This window comes from Mustela erminea, chromosome 1, assembly GCF_009829155.1.
Source record: "Mustela erminea isolate mMusErm1 chromosome 1, mMusErm1.Pri, whole genome shotgun sequence".
Classification (NCBI taxonomy): Eukaryota; Metazoa; Chordata; class Mammalia; order Carnivora; family Mustelidae; genus Mustela; species Mustela erminea.
In genome coordinates, this window is record NC_045614.1 from 159199991 (window position 1) to 159219808 (window position 19818).

The 19818-nt window shown below is 33.1% G+C and overlaps 1 protein-coding gene across 15 annotated transcripts in view; it reads left to right on the top strand.

The window, feature by feature from the left end:
- ZBTB20 (zinc finger and BTB domain containing 20) overlaps positions 1–19818 on the top strand; it is a 785951-nt gene that overhangs the window by 289656 nt on the left and 476477 nt on the right. For 3 of the 15 annotated variants that reach the window (XM_032360146.1, XM_032360076.1, XM_032360158.1), the window contains one exon: positions 6390–6457. The exons of the other annotated variants lie outside the window; for them this stretch is intronic. The gene's annotated coding sequence lies outside the window, so the exon portion shown is untranslated. The remainder of the gene's footprint in view (positions 1–6389; positions 6458–19818) is intronic. 15 annotated transcript variants of the gene reach the window in all.

A 19818-nucleotide genomic window follows, 5' to 3' on the forward strand; every position in this document is an offset into this window, starting at 1 on the left:
CTTCTGTATTTTCAAGGGGCAGTGGTTATACAGAGATAATAGGTTTCCTTTATCCTTAGTAGGTCAGTGCAGTCTAACATATACATTAACAAAGCTGCTTCAGGATTAATAGGAGGAGCGCTGAGGTTCCAGTGATCTAAGTTCAAAGTCTGGTTTCATTCTACTTGCCAGTTGTTGGCCTTATGCAACTCATTTTAACCTTCTGTGCCTTATTATTTTTTTTAATCTGTAAAATGGAGTTAACAGTACCTATCTATAAGGGTCTCTAACCATTCAGTGAAATAATGAAGTTCTTAGGGAAGCTTAAAGTGCTATGAAAATATTGCTTTAATCTTTTGACAAATATTATATAAATTCTATTTCTAAAGGCAACAGTGTTGCATTTTGAGGGATGGCTTTGTGCATATGTAATGCAATATATATATAAATGACTCTGTTTCTGCTGAGCGTTGTGCTAAAGCATCACCAGTTATCATGCAAACATTAACCAAAACAAAGCTGGTATAGCAAAATTAGTGTTAGGCAAACTGAGTAATATTGTAATGATTTTTTGGTGAATGAATATATGTCAGACTATTTTCTTATGTATAGGAAGATATAAAACCAGAAATCCCAAAATCTTTAATTTCATTTCTTTGATTTTTCTAAGATTTCTACTTTCCAGAATATAAAGTTCAGATCCTTTTTACTGAAATCTTTCCTTCACAATGCAAAAGCTATAGATAGAATGATATTTAAATATTATTTAAGCAGAATTACTTAAAAGCCATATTAGTGTTATGAAATTGTAAATATCCTGAAATAAGTTGTCACCTTTCTACCTGCTCAAACAGATGCTATAAGTCAATTATCAAAACAGAACACACACACATAAGCACACACACACACACAAACATACATACATGCAAAAAAAATAAAAAAAAATAAAATAAAACCAGAAAACAACACAAAAGAGAACCCTGATCTAAAATATTCATCTGTTTTATGTAGGAACAAGAATGGTCATACCTAAGTGGAGGAGGGTAGTTAAATGCAGATTTAGTATTTAAGATTTGAAACATAATTGCTGCCCATGCAATTAAGAACACTTAATTAAACTTAATTATTAACTTTGAACATAGAGAATTTTAGAAATAGAAAAGATAATGTTTCATAACTTTAAGGAATACAATGATGTCATTTTTATTGATAGGAAAATGCATTATGCTTAGTTACAAAATGTCAAAGATTTTATCGTTTGTGAATTTCGAGTTGTTGCCCTTTGCTACTTTGTGGAATTTACTTTGTTACACTAGATTGTCACACTCTTTGAAAGATAATTGGTTTGATATTGACACCTGTCACCATGCCTTCATTAGAGATAAACAATAAGGTATATGAGTAGCACTGGGACATTCAGCCATAACACAATTAGGTGAACATTATATATACATATATTACAGAATGAAATAATTTTAGGGAGGAAAGAAGTTGTCCACTCTGGATGCACTTTTGTGGAAAAGAACACTAATGACTGTGTACCTATTTGGCATTTCATCCAAACCTGAGATTGTGTTTATCCAAGGGGCTGCTCTGAGATTCAGCAAAATGACTGAGAATGGATGAGCCCACTGGGGCAGAGAGAGGTCAGGATTCTGCTCACCTGGAGGAATAGGCTTTCAGGTTATCACCTCAAAAATAACATTAAATCCCTTTCTATGCAATTATAACATCTTTCATTTTCCAGGAGACCTGTCTATAGAATCTAAGAGGCTTATTTTCTTTCATGGAAATAAAGCAGTTAAGCTGCTTGAAATCTCAACAGATTAATATAAATGTTCAGATAAAAAGTTAGTATTTTAATGGTAGTCTTCAGACGTAATTAGCAATGAAATTTAAGCAGGGCTTGGGAGAATAGAACTGTAGAATCCTAGAAAAATAAAATCATATCCTTTTAGAGTTAGAAGAATAGTCCTGTTCCCTTGTGTAGTAGATGAGGCGGATAAATGACTGGTCCAAGATCTTTTACTGGAAGTATGTGGAAGAGCAGAACTAGAAACAGGTCTCTGGTCTCTAGTCAAGTGCATATTCTAATAGAGCTTGACTTTTTTATATTTGGACAATAAAATCAATATCATAGAATGATATTGATCATATATTTTTTCCTGGGCAGGTAAGTGTTTGCCTATTCTTATAGCATGAATAATAATGACAGACATTTATAGAACTTCCAACCTTCTTAGAAGGACCCTAATTGGTTTACTTACAGTCCCTCACTTAAATCTTCATAAGAGCCTTATAAAGTGGGTACCATTGCTATTTCCATTTCATAACTAAAGGAGGAAACTGCAGCACAGCACATTGAGTAAATTTACCAATGAAACAGACCAATTAAGTGGTAAAGTTTGGATCTCAAGAAATCTGGGTTCCAGAACTTCTGCCCTTAAACACTGTGCTGTGCAGCCTCCCAGGCATGTTAGTTACATGCCTGTTTGGAAATGGTACGGATAAGTTCTCAGTGCTCCAGAAGAACTAGTTTCAAGAAGGAATAGAATATATGTGAACAGCAGACATACCCATTATATAAAATAAAAGGTTCAAAGAACTGGAGAATTTTACCTACAAAAGAAGAAACCATGGGAAGAATGTGAGAGCTATGGGGAAAAGGGATTCTAATCGTTTTCAATGACAACAGAGCAAAGGTAGGACCAATGGGTGGGAATTATAAGGAGATAGGTTCTGGCTCAATAAAGCAGTGCAGTAATCAGAATAAATAGTCTTGATAGTAAGTTCCCTGTCTGTGTATACAGGCAGCATGTCTCGTTCTTCTTGCTATAGACGAGATTCCTGCACTGGTATAGTACATCAGAGTATAGCTATGCTCAATTAAGTGAGAGGTAAGGGGTGATAAATTCCATCTGAAACAATGCTCTAAGGAATGTAGGGGCTAGAGCTCTAGACAGATCTGGCATTGAATTCTGGCACATGAAGTTAGATTCAAATTACTTAACTAAGTCTCTGAATCTAACTTTTCTGAATCCCAATTTCCTCATCTATAATTTGGAAATTGTATTAATCTCCTAGACTTATGGTGAGGAGGAGTAAATCAGATCGTTACGTAAATGCTTAGCACTGTGCCAGGCACATAATAAGTGCTCGGAGTGAGAAATTCATTAAACTTTTCAAAGATGAACTACGGTGCTGATTACTCTTTCATATGGAAAAGGAGTTTGGCCTAGCAGGTAATAAGTGGTATGACTTTGCCCACCCGTCTTTCACTGCCTTTGGATAGGGGACCATGACTCTGGAATGTGAGAAGTCCTTATAAAGGAAGCTTTGTAATACGACTTATTTTGAATGCAGTAGAGCAGCTTATGATTTAAAAGCATCCTGTGGTGAATGCTTTTATAATGTGACTAATCACCTCCTAATTTATCTGTTGGGTAAGTTCAGAATTTGACTTACTGAGTCTTCTTAAAGCAAAGCGTACACCTGCACTCTTCTTCCCACAAGGTAGCAGGATTTTCATGCTGGGCTGACTTTCAGGGAAATAAGACTGCCTCCAGGATTCAGAATGGCATAGGCTGGGTAACCGCTAAAACATAACATGGGTGCTGTAGTCAGGGAGAACATTAATTGTACTTGATGATGTATACATTTTTAATGAGCATGCAACTCATATAAGTCAGCTGACCACTAGACTGTTGCACATAGGGATGTTGCCTAAATTGAAGAGTTGATTACTTAAAAGTAATTTTCCCCATATCTCTTTTTCTTCCTCCGAAATTTCAGTGGAAGTCAACATGAAATTATGATATGATACATAGATCCTTTGGGAAAAACTGAACAGCATTGGAAGGTTGTGTAATAGAAAGATCACTGGGTTAGGGTCTCCGAATAAGACCTGCCATGTACTAACTGCATGGCGTGTGTTAGGATGCCATTTATTTGTCCCATATCTTATTGTCTTAGTTGTAAATAATCAGGTTGGACTTAGATCTGCTGTGTAACATCTAACTAAACATTCTAGTGCATCTGATTCATAAAATGAGGTGGAACTATTTTGTTTCTTTGCAAAAGAAAGACTAGAATAGAAAATCATAGAAAGAACACTTATGAATAGTTAAGAGGTTTTCTTATTGCCAATCAGCAATACTTGTCACTCTGCCTCAGCTTGAACCCTCTTTTGCAGATGTGATGATTTATAAGATATTTTATTTTGCTATGATATAGAAATGAATATGAACGTGGGCAAACTCAAACCAAATAAGTCTTTTCTCCCACCGGCCAGCAAACATTGACCTGTGTTTGGAGAAACTTGAATGTATTTGAGAGAAAATGACCTCACTCACAAATTAATTACGTCTAGGGCTAAAATAATTATATCTTTTCATTGATTCCCTTTATTTTCACAGTATTCATGGAATTTTGCCAATTCTTTATAGAGTGCTTTAAACTTATTTATAACCAACTTGGATGAAGCATACTTTGAATATATCTAGAGACTCGATCGTCTGCAAGTTGAATGGAGGAATAACATGCATCAGATGTGCATGCTTAAACTGTCTGGTGCTTCTTCTTCTTTTTTTTTTTTTAATCTTTTAATTTTTTTTTTTTTAATTGGTGCTTCTTAAAGAGGGCCCCTTAAAAGTCGGAATCCACTTAGAATTTTCCTAACTTTTCATGCTGGTTGCAATCCATGTAGGATGTCAAAAGGAGCCAGAATTCATAAATGACACTGACTTATCTTTTATCAAATGAGAATTTAAACCACATTTCTATACAGTTTCATGCATTATAGAGGGCTACTATTCAGCCCTGAATTTCTTATTTGTCAGAAGCTTCAAGCCAATTTTTGAGAGAAACTGTTAAGCTTAATTCAATTAAAGAATAATGAACTTCAAATTTAACCAGATGGAAAATGCAGACAAAGTCTTAGTATTCCATAATCATCTTCAGAATGATCCTGTCAACTCTAAAGATGCTAAAGCCATCAAGATTGCAAGTATGTGTGATGAGAAGTCACCATGATGCCAGACATAATGGCCAGTGACCATCAGTGGTTTAGAACTCTTTACATTCTGAAGGTGAAGAAGAATTTTACTTAGACTTTAATTTTGATTCCTAAGAAGAACATTGCCATGTATGGTTATATACCATTACCAGTGTTTTAATGTGTAGGCAAAAAACCTGCTCAGTCTTCCTAATAAATAAAAAATAAACATTTAAAAGTTAATCACAGAAAACAATTTCCATGTTCCATTTTCTTTTAAGAATGTAGCATAAATAGGAAGCATATAGAAAGAAGCTATTATCGGGAATAATTAGAATAAGTCATTTAATATAAATTCAAGAAAGGTGAAAACTATAGTTATAGAAAATTGTCTAACATATGGAGTAGGAATCAAGATTTAATTATATGACGTCTGATCAGGAATATACTATAGAAGTTTCTTTATGCATTCAAAGATACAGACACTTACTGAGTACTTATCCAATGCTCAATATTTGATGTTGTGATTAATACAAGTAATAAATACATAAGTAATTGCTTCAGATTGATTCTATTTGACGGTAAGATTGTATCTCCAGATCCTATAGGATAATGAAAATCTCTTCAGTAAATATATAAATTATGAACCAGTTACAAGATCAAAATTGTGTTTGCAAAAATACACTTGCAAAAATAGCTTCATCAGTTAACCCCATTTAAGCTCATTTTGATATCTCAGGAAGTTTCCGTAGTTACATAATTAGAATGCAGACTTTTGAAGAAAGTCTCACATTTGTGAAGCCTACAAGTTTAATACCAGTAGAGACAAGTCAGTTTCAAAGGGAAATAAGAACCAGGCTTGAAATTTGCTAATATTCTTACATTGATATTGAAGTATTGGCTATGGGTTCCATGATGGAGTTCAACTTATGTTAAGGCAGAACATTTTGTAAGTACTACTTGGTTTTCTTATTGGAGAACTGACAACTCCTAAAAGCCCAAGAGCACCCTCTAGTGAAATTTTTGGAGTAGACCTATGGGGTTTGCTCTTGACCTCGGCTCTCCTTTCAAATGACCTTTGATCACCCACAATACAGAAACTGATTTCTACTATCTGACTTTATCTTCAAACAACTTCTAACAATTTCCAGATTACAACAAAAGTGGTATGCTTGTCAATTACTTCTAGTGGTAGAAATGCTGTAATGCTGGAACCTAATACTCCATGTTCCCATGACTTTTTAAATTTTACTTACAATACCAGCCTGCTGCATATGACTTCTGCTATAGTCGTATGTTAAAATTGTTCTGGGACAAATATAACTAAATGAATAGTGGGAAGCATGAAAAATGGTACTGAATGATAATACTCCTGTCCCTACCTTCATCTGTCTTATGCTTGCTACTCTTGGTGCAGGTACACTATATCCAAGAACTTCTCTGGTACGTGGCAATATTAGAGGTCAAGGGGAGCAGGCTGAGATAGTAAGTAGAGATCAAAAATTATAGACGAGGTCAAGAAGATTAAGTGCAAGTATTCATGCACTTCTGATTTTTTATATTATCTGATTACTGTCAAGTTATATTTTTGCTTAAATCTTGAGCAGGAATGAAAATGACATATCCCACAATGTTCAAGATAGCACCTTATTACATCAGAGCTGCAGTTAGAGAGATGATTACAAAGCAGGCCCAGTCTTTGCTGTAAATTAGTTAAAGCTGTGAATATAATACAACTCATTTACATTAATAACTTTTATGTAATAAATGAAACAAAGCAAATCATTACTTGACTTTGTAGATAGCATGCTATAGAATGCTATTGTTGGAAGGGAACATTGAGATCAGAATCCCCCCATATTAGAAAAAAAAAATGGGTGCACTTAAATGTTAAGTAACTTGCCCAAAATTATACACTCTGATAGTGGCAGCTTCAGGACTAAAATATAGGTCCCTTGTGCCTAATCTAGTGTTCATTATACTGTAAGAATCCACTTATTAAAGAGCTTACAATGTACTTTTAAACCATTTTATTCTCATTGGTTATTGGTTTTTATGCCTCTAATAATTTATGGATATATCTTCACACTTTGAGTTAGAAAAAGTGTGTGTACCTTCTAATTTCATCCCTTTTCTATTTCTACTTTCATGTATGGAAGAATAAGTTACTCTTTTGGTTACTATTAGGAAGAATACAAAAACATAATCATTTGATATGAGTGATATTATTCTTGAAACACAGTGCCATGCTGTGTTAACTTTGCATGCTAAAAAAAAAAAAATGGGGAGACCCGTAAGTTAGTTTGATAGTCTAGCATTACTGATAACCACCTCCATGATTCTGTGTTCTAATAGTACTTACTCCCTTGTGTTGATGGAAGGATTGCCAAAGTGAATGCAATTAAAGCATGTGGAACATAGGTGACATTAATTAAATGCAGTATCTATGTTAAATGTTAATATCTATTTTAAAAAAAGAATAAAAATAAGAAAACTACATTTTTAGGATTATCCAGTAGAAGCCAGAGGTATGAACTCTGTTAAGTACTTTTTAGCATTATAGTCTAATTTCTTGAAAGAACAAAAAATTGCCAGATTCTACAAGTTATTATTTTTAATTGAGAATGATTATATAAGAAATTGCCATTTGTTAAAAGCATATCATATATTATCTTGGTAGAAGCTTATATTTTTTAAATTTCTCATTAATTATTATATTTTTAGTCTTGGCTTTAACCTTAATCTTACCACACATGACCTTAGTATTCAACCTTTTACTCATATTATTTATGATGTTTTGTAGGTGAAGTGCTTGTGTATGGCAACTCAAGGCACAATTACGTAACTTTAATTTTGCTGTAAAGTTAATAGTTTAAAAAAATTTTGTTCCTTGCTCTTTGCCTACTTTGCTACTCCTCAACACTCAGTATTGGTATTTAGAATGATAAAATAAACATTACCATTAGAATGGGAAGAGATCACAGAGATCAACAAGTCAGATTCCTTCCTCAGACGGATGAAGAAACTTGACATCCTAACAGCAAAGATAGCTGCAGGCGGTGGGGGGGTGGGGTGGGGGGGGTGTTATTCCACATACTGACTGTTCTAGTAATAGAAGATCATAGTTTCTTATCTTTCTAAAAAGAATTGAATCTGTTCAATTGATTGTTTAATTTTACATTGATACTCTGAACCAATAGATTGACAGTATAAATCAATGTTACCTGTGAATAGACCATACACAGTATTTTAAGCCTATCCAAGTAGGACAGTAGGCCACCTATGCTTGCCGGTTTTGTAATCCCTGTAAATTCACAATGATGTTAAAGCCCACACTGAAACTCTTAAGTGATTATCTTGAAGAATTCTTCTCTAGCCGTGTAACTTAAACAGTCTGGATAATGAGACTACATGGTCTCTGCATGGTCTACTAAATACTTCCAGGAAGTGGAACCCCCTTCTGGAGTTATGAGAGAAATATCACTTCTAAAATGCCTTTAAAAGTGCTCCAGCATAAACATTACACTGGAACATTTCATTAGCTTTTTGAGAACAATAAAGAAATGTGGAGCATAATAGGCTAATATGTTTAAGTGGCCTTGGTAGAACCCTACTTAACTCAGTGGGATTTTCTGCAGCATGCAGAGGTGGAAAACCATTCCCTACATATTTATTCTGTAGGACTGCCTCCTTTTTTATTGCATGCAGTTTATATCAAAGGGAAGTGACTTTACCTGTAATTCTAAAACGAAGAAAGTCTCAAAATACAAGTTTTAGGAAAATCAATATTTAGATATGATGATGGACAACCAGCAGTGCTAGCTTTTGGCACCAGGGCTGTCTGTCAATAAAGATGGAAGAGGCCAAGCTCAACCTCATTATTTTCTGGCGTCATAAGACTTAAGTAACCATCAGGGTATTAAGATTTGTAAAGTCTCTAAATTCCTAAAGAAAAAGGCAAGATGTAAACCAAACCTTATCGGTCACAAATTGCAAGAACTAATTAAATTAATAAAAATTTTCAGTTACCTAAGTCAGCAGTAAAACTTTTCTGCACAATATTTTGAATTAAGTAAAATGATAAGTTAATGAAAAATGTAAAATGGTAATTTTTATGGTTTTATTAAAATTCCAAGTGACTGCTCTGAATATATTGCTGGACTTGCAGTATGATCCTTTCCAATACTCTTTATCTCTCTGAGCTTCTATTTTCTCTGTCATAAATTGGGACTCATTAGTCTTAGCAATAATGTGATCATTGTGATTTTCTTGAGCTTGTAGGGGAAAAATGGATGTAAATTAAGCCCACAATTATAATATTTTAAGTAAGTTCAAATAGACATACATGATAACAAATTAAAAGTTTCCCTATAGGTGTTGGTTTCCTTTGTGTAGACAAGTTGTCACCAAAATTTATTGAAAAGTAAGAATTCCTGTTTGTGTGGCATTGAATTAATGATACAAAAAAAAAAGGCTCTTGACTGACAGCTCTAGTGGCTGAAGTGGCATATTTAAACCATTATGTTTGTTTGTTTCACTTACTGTCAAACTCTGTCTTAGAAATACTATCAACTGGTTATAATGATAGATGGAATCTGTCTTTCTGTTCCAGGATATGTTTTGTATCAAAGTTTCTCTTCATTGGTTTTTGGAATCTATAGGCAAAATAATACATAAACACAAATATAAATCCCAGCTGTAATTGTTTCTTAGCATTTGGTGACATCATAAATCACTTAAGATTTATACTCATATTGTATTATAAATATCACTAGAACCATTCAGTAGGAGGATGAAAACTCTTAACAAAACTTGAAAAATAATGCATATGCTTCTTCTCACTATGAGGAGCGTTTCCTAGCTACCCTATTTACCCCAGTGGAATTTTACAAAAATGTTCCTGGCTCTCAAAGTTAATATAACAAAGAATCAAGTGGGTTTAATTTAAAATTCACCCCTAAATATGTTTGCTGATTTTGAAATTCTGATTTTGTGCTTATGTAATACAAAAACAACTTTGGTTTTAAAACAAAAATTGGCAAAAAAAAAAAATAGTAGTGCATTATTATATTTCTAATCACGTATGGTGTTTTGAAAAAAAAAGGATTCAAAATTGACAAAATTATTTCATTGGCGTTGCAGTTCAAATGCATGGCTTTTCTTTCTTATAACTTGCATAAAGTAAAAATCAAATCAACAAATATTTCTTAAATGAGTAATATATAAGCTTAACTGATTTTTATATTATGTACTCTAACAATGGCACTATAGACAAATTTTCATTCTGTGTTTTTTATCCTTTTTATTGCATTACAGTTTATGGTCAAGTCTGTGATGTGCTTTAGCATCAATTTTAAAGTGTCTGGGGTTCTTAAAAATGTTTCCCCAGTGATATGGATAATGCTCCAATTCTGGTATTAATGGCCCAGCTTTCTCTGATTTTTCTTATAAGTGCTTTTTTTGGGTAAAATACATAAACTTAGAAAGAGAAGTTTCCTTGGCTCATATTACACTCAAGAGACAATGATGATACTGAAGTCCTTTTCATAATCAGGGCCTTTGTAGAGATTGTCCAGGTAGTCTTAGCCAAAATATCCCTCTCATTGTACTCTACTCCAGGGCAACATGTGGCGTGCCAGCTGGATGCCCTCCCTACATGCCTCAGGTGGCCACATTTCAATGGTGTCTATAGAGCACAGGCCAAATTCTCATTCTCTGTGTTAATCAGTGGGAGAATTCCCATAGAAAATGGGATGGGAGCATATTTTAGGAAAATTCAAAGAGATTATCCAGATGATTAGGCCAGGACATTGTAAATTCGGGTTTTATGTAGAATTTCTATAGCATTATCTTACTTGACCAAAGAATGCTAGAAAATTTGGGTATATTTAGAAATTAAAAATAATCATGCTTTTTATTCCACTATGCTTTCTCCAAAGAGAATCCTGCAAAAATTTTCTTTGGATATAATAGAAGCTCATCTTGATTCCTAACATCAAAGACAACTGATGTATCTAGTAATATAATTTGATTGAACTTTTTCCCATGATCTTGAAAGGATCTGAATTCTACTTATAGAAGTCTCATTATACCTCTCTTTTCAATTAAATTCTAATCAATTCTACAAACGTTTAGTAAGTGCTTACTGTGTACAAAGCCCTGAGATAGATGCTCTGAATAATTCTGTGTATGATGCTTTATGATGTGTAACATATTTTCACATTCATTATTTATGTGGTAAAGATTTGCCTTATAATTATTACTTATTTAAATTGCCTAGGTGATGCTGTCTTTCGAATTTAGGGTAGAGTTTTGTTTTTGGTGAGTCCAGAGACCATTGTAGAAATACATTTATTTTCCCCTGAATGTAAGATAAACACATATCATTGTATCATTATATTAAATTGAGTTGGGATGGAAACGGTGGTATTTCCTGAGATTTTCTGTTGGTTTTATATGTCACTAGGTTCAGTCTAAAGTGCATTTTTAATGACCTAATTGAAAGTATTTGCCAATGTGTTCACAAAAATAATTTATTACAATTTTAAGACAGTATTGATTTATTGTATTTCATATGTCTTTTTTAAGATAAAAAATTTGATTTTTCCAGAAACTATTCATATTTAAAATTATGTCCACTTCTGCTGTTCAACCATGAAGACTGTAAGTGCTTTACAACTTCTGGAGAACAGGTCTGAAAGCTATTATTCTCCATTTAGCATGTACACTATTCTCTAATATTGTTGCATCTAATGCCTATTGAAATTTTCAGTTTCTCTACTAATATTATAAAGTCATATTTCTACATATTTCTGAGATTTTTTCAAGTCATTTTCTCAAACTTACTTTGTAAATACTTTAAAACAACCTGTTTTATTTTTATTTACCTTATTTCTCTTATCTATAGTGTTGAAATAGAATTTATAATTTAGCAATTTTAATATTTCTAAAAAATTTAAAGGGAAATTGTCTTCATTTTTAGCACTGAACACATCATTCTTTTCACAAACCCAAAACTCAAAAACTGATAGGAACATCTTTATTTGCTTTATTTCTATATCAAATGTGCAAAAAGTCACTCTCCAGGTAACCTTCAGCTATGTCACCCTGGGTGTTTGGCCAGAGGGCAGTCATGTTGACCCCATCTGCAAAGGCTGGCTAAATTAGAATCTTGGACTACTAGAATCCCATTCATCAAGGTCCACATAAAGTAAGGTAGGTGGGAAGCAGGAGCACAGATGGTAGGGTCGGCAGCAAGGAACTTGTTTGTTGACATTGATATAGACCCTTCTTCTTGCCAGAGTGACTCCATGGACTTGTTTTGGCATGGAAGACTAGGCCAAAGCTATCATCTTAATAGAAGGTGAGCGGCAGGCAAACAGGAGAGATCCATGCACAGTAGGTGTTTAAGGTTGGCTTAGGTTTTGTCTATCAGCTTGACTGTCATACAAACTTGATTGATGTGCAGTGGGGCTTGAAAGTGCTGCATTGATGTTGAGGACTGTGTCATAAGGTTCCTGATATGGTGCACATGTCTGAATGGAGTTGGACATTGACTATCCTTGCCTATGCCAAGCAACACCAGACTTGAGTGCATTATTCTGCAGTTGAGTAGCAGATGGTGAGTGCAGACGTTTGGAGGGGGTGTGCCTTCAAACACAATATGGAGCCAGCAAACTTACTTAGTAGGTTATTGCATGTCTTGACTTTGGCAGCTATTTTTTAAGCACTGATGAAAAATCCAAGTCCCATCCATTGTTACTCTCAGAATATTCAGCATGGTTGGTGTTCTGGGCAAAGAAGATGTGAAAATCAAATGCACTATTCACTGTGTTGGCCACAGTTGGTTGAAGGTAACTCCTTGGTGTTGGCTAAATGGACTAAATAAACATTCTCAGACTGAATATTACTGAACTTGATATCAAAATAGTTAATAGCAAAATAGGTAAACTTCATCTTGAAGTGGTCAGAGAAAGGACCATCAAAGTACTGGAAGCACCCTGAGGTCAAACATGGTACTTAAGAGTAACTTTATTTTCTTTGATTTTTAGTTCAAGGAAAAGATGATGTTCTTTGGAAATACAAATAAGAAAATAAAGTATCTCAGTAGGGGTTCCTTATAATCAGAATTAAGGAGATCCATAGATGAATGAGCAAAGTAATTCTGTATGTATAGGAAAAGTGGTTTTTATTGGTGGTTGGTTTTTTCCCCTGAGTGGGTTCTGACTGAACACATATAAATTCACTTTAGGTTTAAAATAAAGGGTTTTTTGGGTTTTTTGTTGTTGTTGTTGTTTTGTTTTTTCAGATTAAAAGGTAAAGTATACTCATTGCATATAATTATGGAAATAGAAAAAATATATAGCACATAAATTTAAACCAAGTATGAACAATTCTAAGATTTTGTTCTGCTTCCTTCCAGTTTTTTGTACATTCTAAGTGGATGTGGATGTGTACCTATTTTTAAGTAAGAATTTGGATCATATAGTTATGTTCTGTTTTCTTCAAGTAGCATTAATTATGTTATTAGTTCTCAGTCAAAAAATACCCATTCTTAATGGTTGTATAATATTATACCTTATTTATGTACCAAAAAATTTAAACTTCTCCATATTTGATATGTAGGTTTTTTCCCAGCAGTATTCCTACTGCTCTGAGGGCTATTCTTATATATACACTTTTATCTTGAATTATGTTCTCAGCATTTTTTTAGAAGGTTGATTTCTGGGTTAGAGGAGGTAAACTTCTCAAGGTTCTCTTGTCAACTCCTTCCAAATTGTATGTGAGTGCTTTTCTAAGAACACTTACCTGCTTTGAATAGTATTATTTTGTAAATATTGCTAATTTAGCTGGACACAAAAACCTGGCTTATTTTATTTTAATTAGCATCATTTTCTTAATATGGAGCTGAAATGTCTTTCATATGCTTATTTGCCATTGTTTTCTTCTTTCTATAAATTGTTTGCTCATGTTCTTTACTCATGTTGTCTTGATGATTTGCAAAATTTTTGAAATGTTAAGTCACTACTTTTCAAACATGATGCAGCTCTCCCAATTTTTATATGCCATTTAATTGTTTTTGTTGTGAGAAAGTGTTAAGTATTTTTTTAAAGATTTATTTATTTATTTGAGAGAGAGAGAGAGCATGCATGTTATTGCATAGCAGGAAGGGGCAGAGGGAGAGAGAGTCACAGTCCCAAACAAACACTGCGCTGAGTGGGAAGCTTGACCACTGATCTCATGACCCTGAGATCACGAGCCTGAGATCACTACCTGAGCCAAAACTAAGAGAAGGATACTCAACAGACTCTGCCACCCTGGGCATCCTGAAAATGTTACGTATTTGTACAATCAATTCTATTTTATTTTTTTCCATATGACTATGCCTTTGCTTTTATCATCTTTTTTCATCAGCTTAAAATCAGATAAAAATTTGCCATTTTTCTAATATCATCATGCCTTTATTTTGTATTTTTAACTCTGTTCCTTCCAGAATTTATTTTAGTCTAAGGTATGCAATAAACATCTTGAGTTTGCTCTCAATAGTTAATCAGTTTGTCCCAACCCCATTTAACCTTTGGTGTCATATTTATTGCTTACTAATTTTTATCAACATTAGGATCTACTTTTGAATTATCTGTTCTTCCACTGGTTCCATAAAGTTTCCATTATAGCCTCACAGTAAGTTTACACATCTGCTAAGTCCAATTCCTTCCTTATTTTTCTTTTTTTCAAAAATACTCTGACTATTGTTATCTACTTATTCTTCAAGATTAATTTACCTCATTCAGTTCATAAAAATGTTCTGTTGGAATTTTTATTGGAATTTTATTAAACCTATAAATTAGTATCTTTGCAATACTGTCTTCACATTCAGAAACATCCTATGTTTCTATTTATATGATGTTTCATACATAAATACATTATGTCTTTCTATTCATGTAGGTCCCCAAATTCTTTATAATATTTATTTTTTTTCTTGTTATACTTAAGTGTAGGCATGCTGTGTTCTTGTTATTGTCCTTATTTGTGAATATTCCATTTACTAATTGTTTGGTTAAAAAAAACATATCTTCTTTATAATGGTTTTGTTATAATTTGATTTACATGAATTTTTAAAATGATTACTATAATAGGTTCAGCTGACATCCGTCCTTTCATAGATACAACAAAAAGAAAAGAAAGAAAATGCAAAAAAAAGTTTTCTCTTTGTGATGAGAATTCTTAGGATTTATTCTAACAACATTCCTATACATCATATAGCAGTGTATGATATTTACTACCTAGCTACTTTATTCAACTTTCTTAATAATTTTAGTAATTTTTAGAAGTTTTCTCAAGTTTTTAAGGTCACTCAATTATCTGCAAGCAATGATGACTCAAGATATCTTCTTTTTTTCCTTATTTCTCTTTAATGTCTTACTTCATTGACTAGAATTTCTACAACAGCTAAGTAATAACAAAGACTCAAGTATCCTTGTTCTTGATTATGTGGTAATGTCTCTAGTTTTTTTTTTTTTCACAGTTTTAAGGTGGGTGTTTGTTGTTGATTTGAGACAGATATTCTTTTTCATATTGGATTAGAATACTGTTTCTGACCCATTGTTTATTAAATATGAATGTTGAAGTATATTACATGCCTTTTTGGATAAATATTTTTAAACTCTAACTGATGCACATAGACTTTTATTGTGATGTCTCTTTCAACCCAGAGCAGTTCTAACACATATTTATTCAGTACTTACTATGTGCCAGAAATTGTTTGCTGAGCATTGGAATTCAGATGCATATTCCCTTTCTTTAAAAACATAGGATAATTCAGAACATGATAATTTAGCAATGGATTTATAGTAATTGACTTCCCATTATTAAATTGCCCTTACATTACTAGAAAAACATCACATTTAGTATTTTATGAAGAACACTTTGAAGGCTTTTATAACCTAATTGTATACCATGTCAAAATGTGGACTTTAAAAATTGCTAAAAGTAAAATTATTATTTATAATCAAACTTATGGGTTTTTATATCTGAAGTGTTCAGATTCTAATGAAAAAAATCTATAAAGCTTAATAATGTCTCAAAAAATGTATAGCTTTCTATAATATAGATTGTTTACATTCTATATAATCAAGAAAATGGAATTTCCAATCATACTTTATCACTTCTTATGTCTTAGTACAGAAATGATATGAGATATTGAGACCCATCAGTTTCATGATGGCAACATTGTGTTTTTATTTCTCTGGGAGTCTTCTGCATTATCTGTGGGATTTAAGTAAACATTTAGATTGATTTATTTTCAATTGAAGTTTATTTTTTTATTGTATTGCTTCAATGTAGTTTAGCATAATTTATTTTATTTTTTAGAATTCTTTCTTTTGTTCTTTTATACAATATGCATGAACATCTGCTATTTAAAACTTTACTTTTTTGACCTGATTCTTTATGTTTCACTCAAATCAAAACAGCAAATATTGATCAAGAATCAATTTTCTCATTAGCATCATGCTAGTTGTTACGAATTGTAGTATAGAAAAACATAAATCATACACTGTCAGGGAACTTACTTTCTAGTTGGTAGATAAGACACAAACAAGGAAAAAATGCAAAAACACACATCCTAATGAAATACTTATTTTTATAGTAGCTAATATAAATACAGTCATATTCTTGTTTTATATTTAAGCAAATGTATTAGAATTCACAACATACCTTTTGTATATTGACCTCACCCTGACTTCTTCATGCTTTTCCTATACTATTGTACCTTTACAATTATTTCTTGCCTTGCTGCTTAAAAATTATATTTACTTTTGCAAGATTTTTAAAATTCTCTTTGGAACAACACCAGATAGACAAATGTCATGCACATTAATTTCTGAAATATTACCAGTGATAATTTGTCTCACACAAAGGTGACCCTGCTCAGCATTTGGAAATAGGAGTAGTACAGGCCAATATAATTGTAGGCTGAAAATCATTGCTTTTGGAATCTCTTATTTCATTAAAAAACTTGCCCTGATTTTTAGAACTGTTCACAAAAGAATTAACATGTAAAGTAGGAGAAATTCAAATGCTAACATGAAGTTAGCATCTCTACTAAATGGGAATTTTAGCAGTAATCTTTGGTACATTAAGGAAGTAAAGTCCTATCCTTTGGGCTTTGATTAGATTTTTATATAATGAGGACATTTATTTTAAATTTTGTCATTTGATTTATGTTCAACTTATAACCTTAATTTTTTTCATATTTTGGAAAATTTATATCCCCCTCAATTTTTAATGCCTGCATTGCATAATGTTTGTCACAGACCACAATACCTATCCCAGTGGAACTGTTATACTATCTTAATTCAGAAGTAATACTATTGATTAAGTAATACTTACAGCTTCCAAACTTCAAGGCATTTTTTCAGCCACCATTCTCCCTAGCCTCACTGTGAGCTTCCTGTGTGGTATCATTCATCTGAGATCTTATTAAAATGTAAATAAATTATACCCAGCGCACTTCCTCTATTTGCCCAGCTTGTTACCGTATCGAAACAACTGTCTTAATGAAACACATATTGATATATTGTGTATTTCCATGCTAAACCAAAGTGAGAAGGAAGTTATGTGAATATATAATAGAACTCACTTCGTAACAGTTTTTGTTAAAGCGTTTTATGAATTGGAGATAATCTGAGCCATGGGAGATGATGTAATTCTACATGACAGAGCTCACAGATAGAATTGGATTAGACTCTTGAGATATATGCTTTCGGGTTTTTATAGTGCTTTACCTTTATAAGCATAGCTAACTTGCAGTTTTCCTTACTAATATTATAGTATTGTGGTAAATACGGTAAAAATAAAAATAAACAACTTTGTTATCTAAAGTAATTTCTTTTTGGCCTCTGTATACAATATTTGACTTTTTGACATAAAATTTACCATCTTATTTTTGTTTTCCATGGGTTAAGGAAGCTATTTCTAACATCTGCATTATGGAGTAGAAATGGTCTAACACTTGTGTAATGTCATACTGTTATGTATAAAAGATAATCTTCATAGGACATGATCAGATAAAAGCTAACTCATGTAATAGTAAGCAACAAGAATGAATAATAATAAGCATGAGTAATAATAGTAGACCTATGAAATACAATGGTACTTGGTTAATTGCTCAATTAGTTTGTAGAAAATAACTATTACTGCTTGAGTACATACCAAATAGGGGGAATAGGAGGCAACTGAGTGATGTGCTGAAGAAAAAGAAGAAGTGAAACTGAGATTAAAATTTGTCACGTTTGATGAAATGTTGACATGCCAGTAGTAATTGATCGTCTCTGTGATCAGACTTTCTGGTGTTTGTAATTTTTTTCTTATACTTTCCTGTTTTTTCCCTTTTTCCAATGAGCATGTATTAATTTTGTAGCCAGAAAAAGTTAATGTAAAAATGTGTTATGTATTTTATGTTCTCCCCATTTGCAAATAATTCATTGAATGAACTATATAAAGTCTCCCAGGGAGAGTGGAAGCCACGAGCTAAATTTAAAGGCAAAGTATTCCATTACACAAATAATCCATTGTCTCAGAGCTTATTAAGTTTTGTTATCACTTTCTCATTGTTTGAAAATTCCAAACTGAAGACTATTTAATTAAGGGAACAGTAATAATATGAATAACATTATGTTCTGTACCCACTTTTTCACTCCACTTAGGAAGAAAAGCTTCACTAAAGTGAAAATATGATCTGATATATGTTGTTGTCATCTATGGAGAAAGACAGTGTTAGAAACATCCTTTTTCTCCTGTTCTGTTTCAAAATCAGTTTCCCTGAGAACTGTATATATAATTAACATCTTGTTTAGCCCAAGTCATGGGGACTCAAGTTCATGTGGTGAGGGCATTGCTAGGAGGCTTACCTGAATATTCATGTGACATGCAGCAGCTATAGAGCCAGCTAAATATTAATGGAATAGAAATATTGTTAGAAATACTATAGAAGTATATTGTACTGGGCCTCTTACTTACATAGAGGGTTAGTACAATTTAGAAAAATGTGACCTCTTTCAGAACCTTTGTACAAATTATAAAAATAATTTGCTCCAACAGATGTATCTTGGGCCAGGGAGCATGGCTTCTAGAGTGGAGCACACCTCTAGATTGGGTGCCCTTGTACAGGGCAAAGCCTGCACACTCAGTCTTAGCTGCCCTGTGTTATATGCTTTATTAATGATTTGAAAATAGTTGCTGTTGCTCTATAGGTTCCAAATTGTTCTTCTCTTGCACAGAAAGCCAAGAATCACCTTCAGGTGACTTAGCAAAAAGATGCTTATCTAAGCTTTAAGTTAGTCTGGGACCCTGATGATACAAATCTATTACTTTGCTTCAGATACCTGATTTGAATAGCACTGAGGGTAGAAGGAAATGAAATAAAGGTACCACAAAGCATAGATGAGTTTATCAAGTCTGGCTCCTGAATGATCTAGGTTGCATTTTGAAATTGCATCTAAAATTTGGGGGTAGGGTGCCTGGGTGGCTCAGTTGGTTAAGCCGCTGCCTTCGGCTCAGGTCATGATCTCAGGGTCCTGTGATCGAGTCCCGCATCGGGCTCTCTGCTCAGCGGGGAGCCTGCTTCCTCCTCTCTCTCTCTCTCTGCCTGCCTCTCTGCCTACTTGTGATCTCTCTCTGTCAAATAAATAAATAAAATCTTTAAAAAAATAAAATAAAATAAAATAAAATTTGGGGGTATATTCTTATAACTTCAGATGGCTTGATATACAAAAGGGTAGATTAAAAGAGATATAGATGGACAGCTCCTTGTTCTGAAAAGAAAGAAATGTGGTTTTAAAGGATAC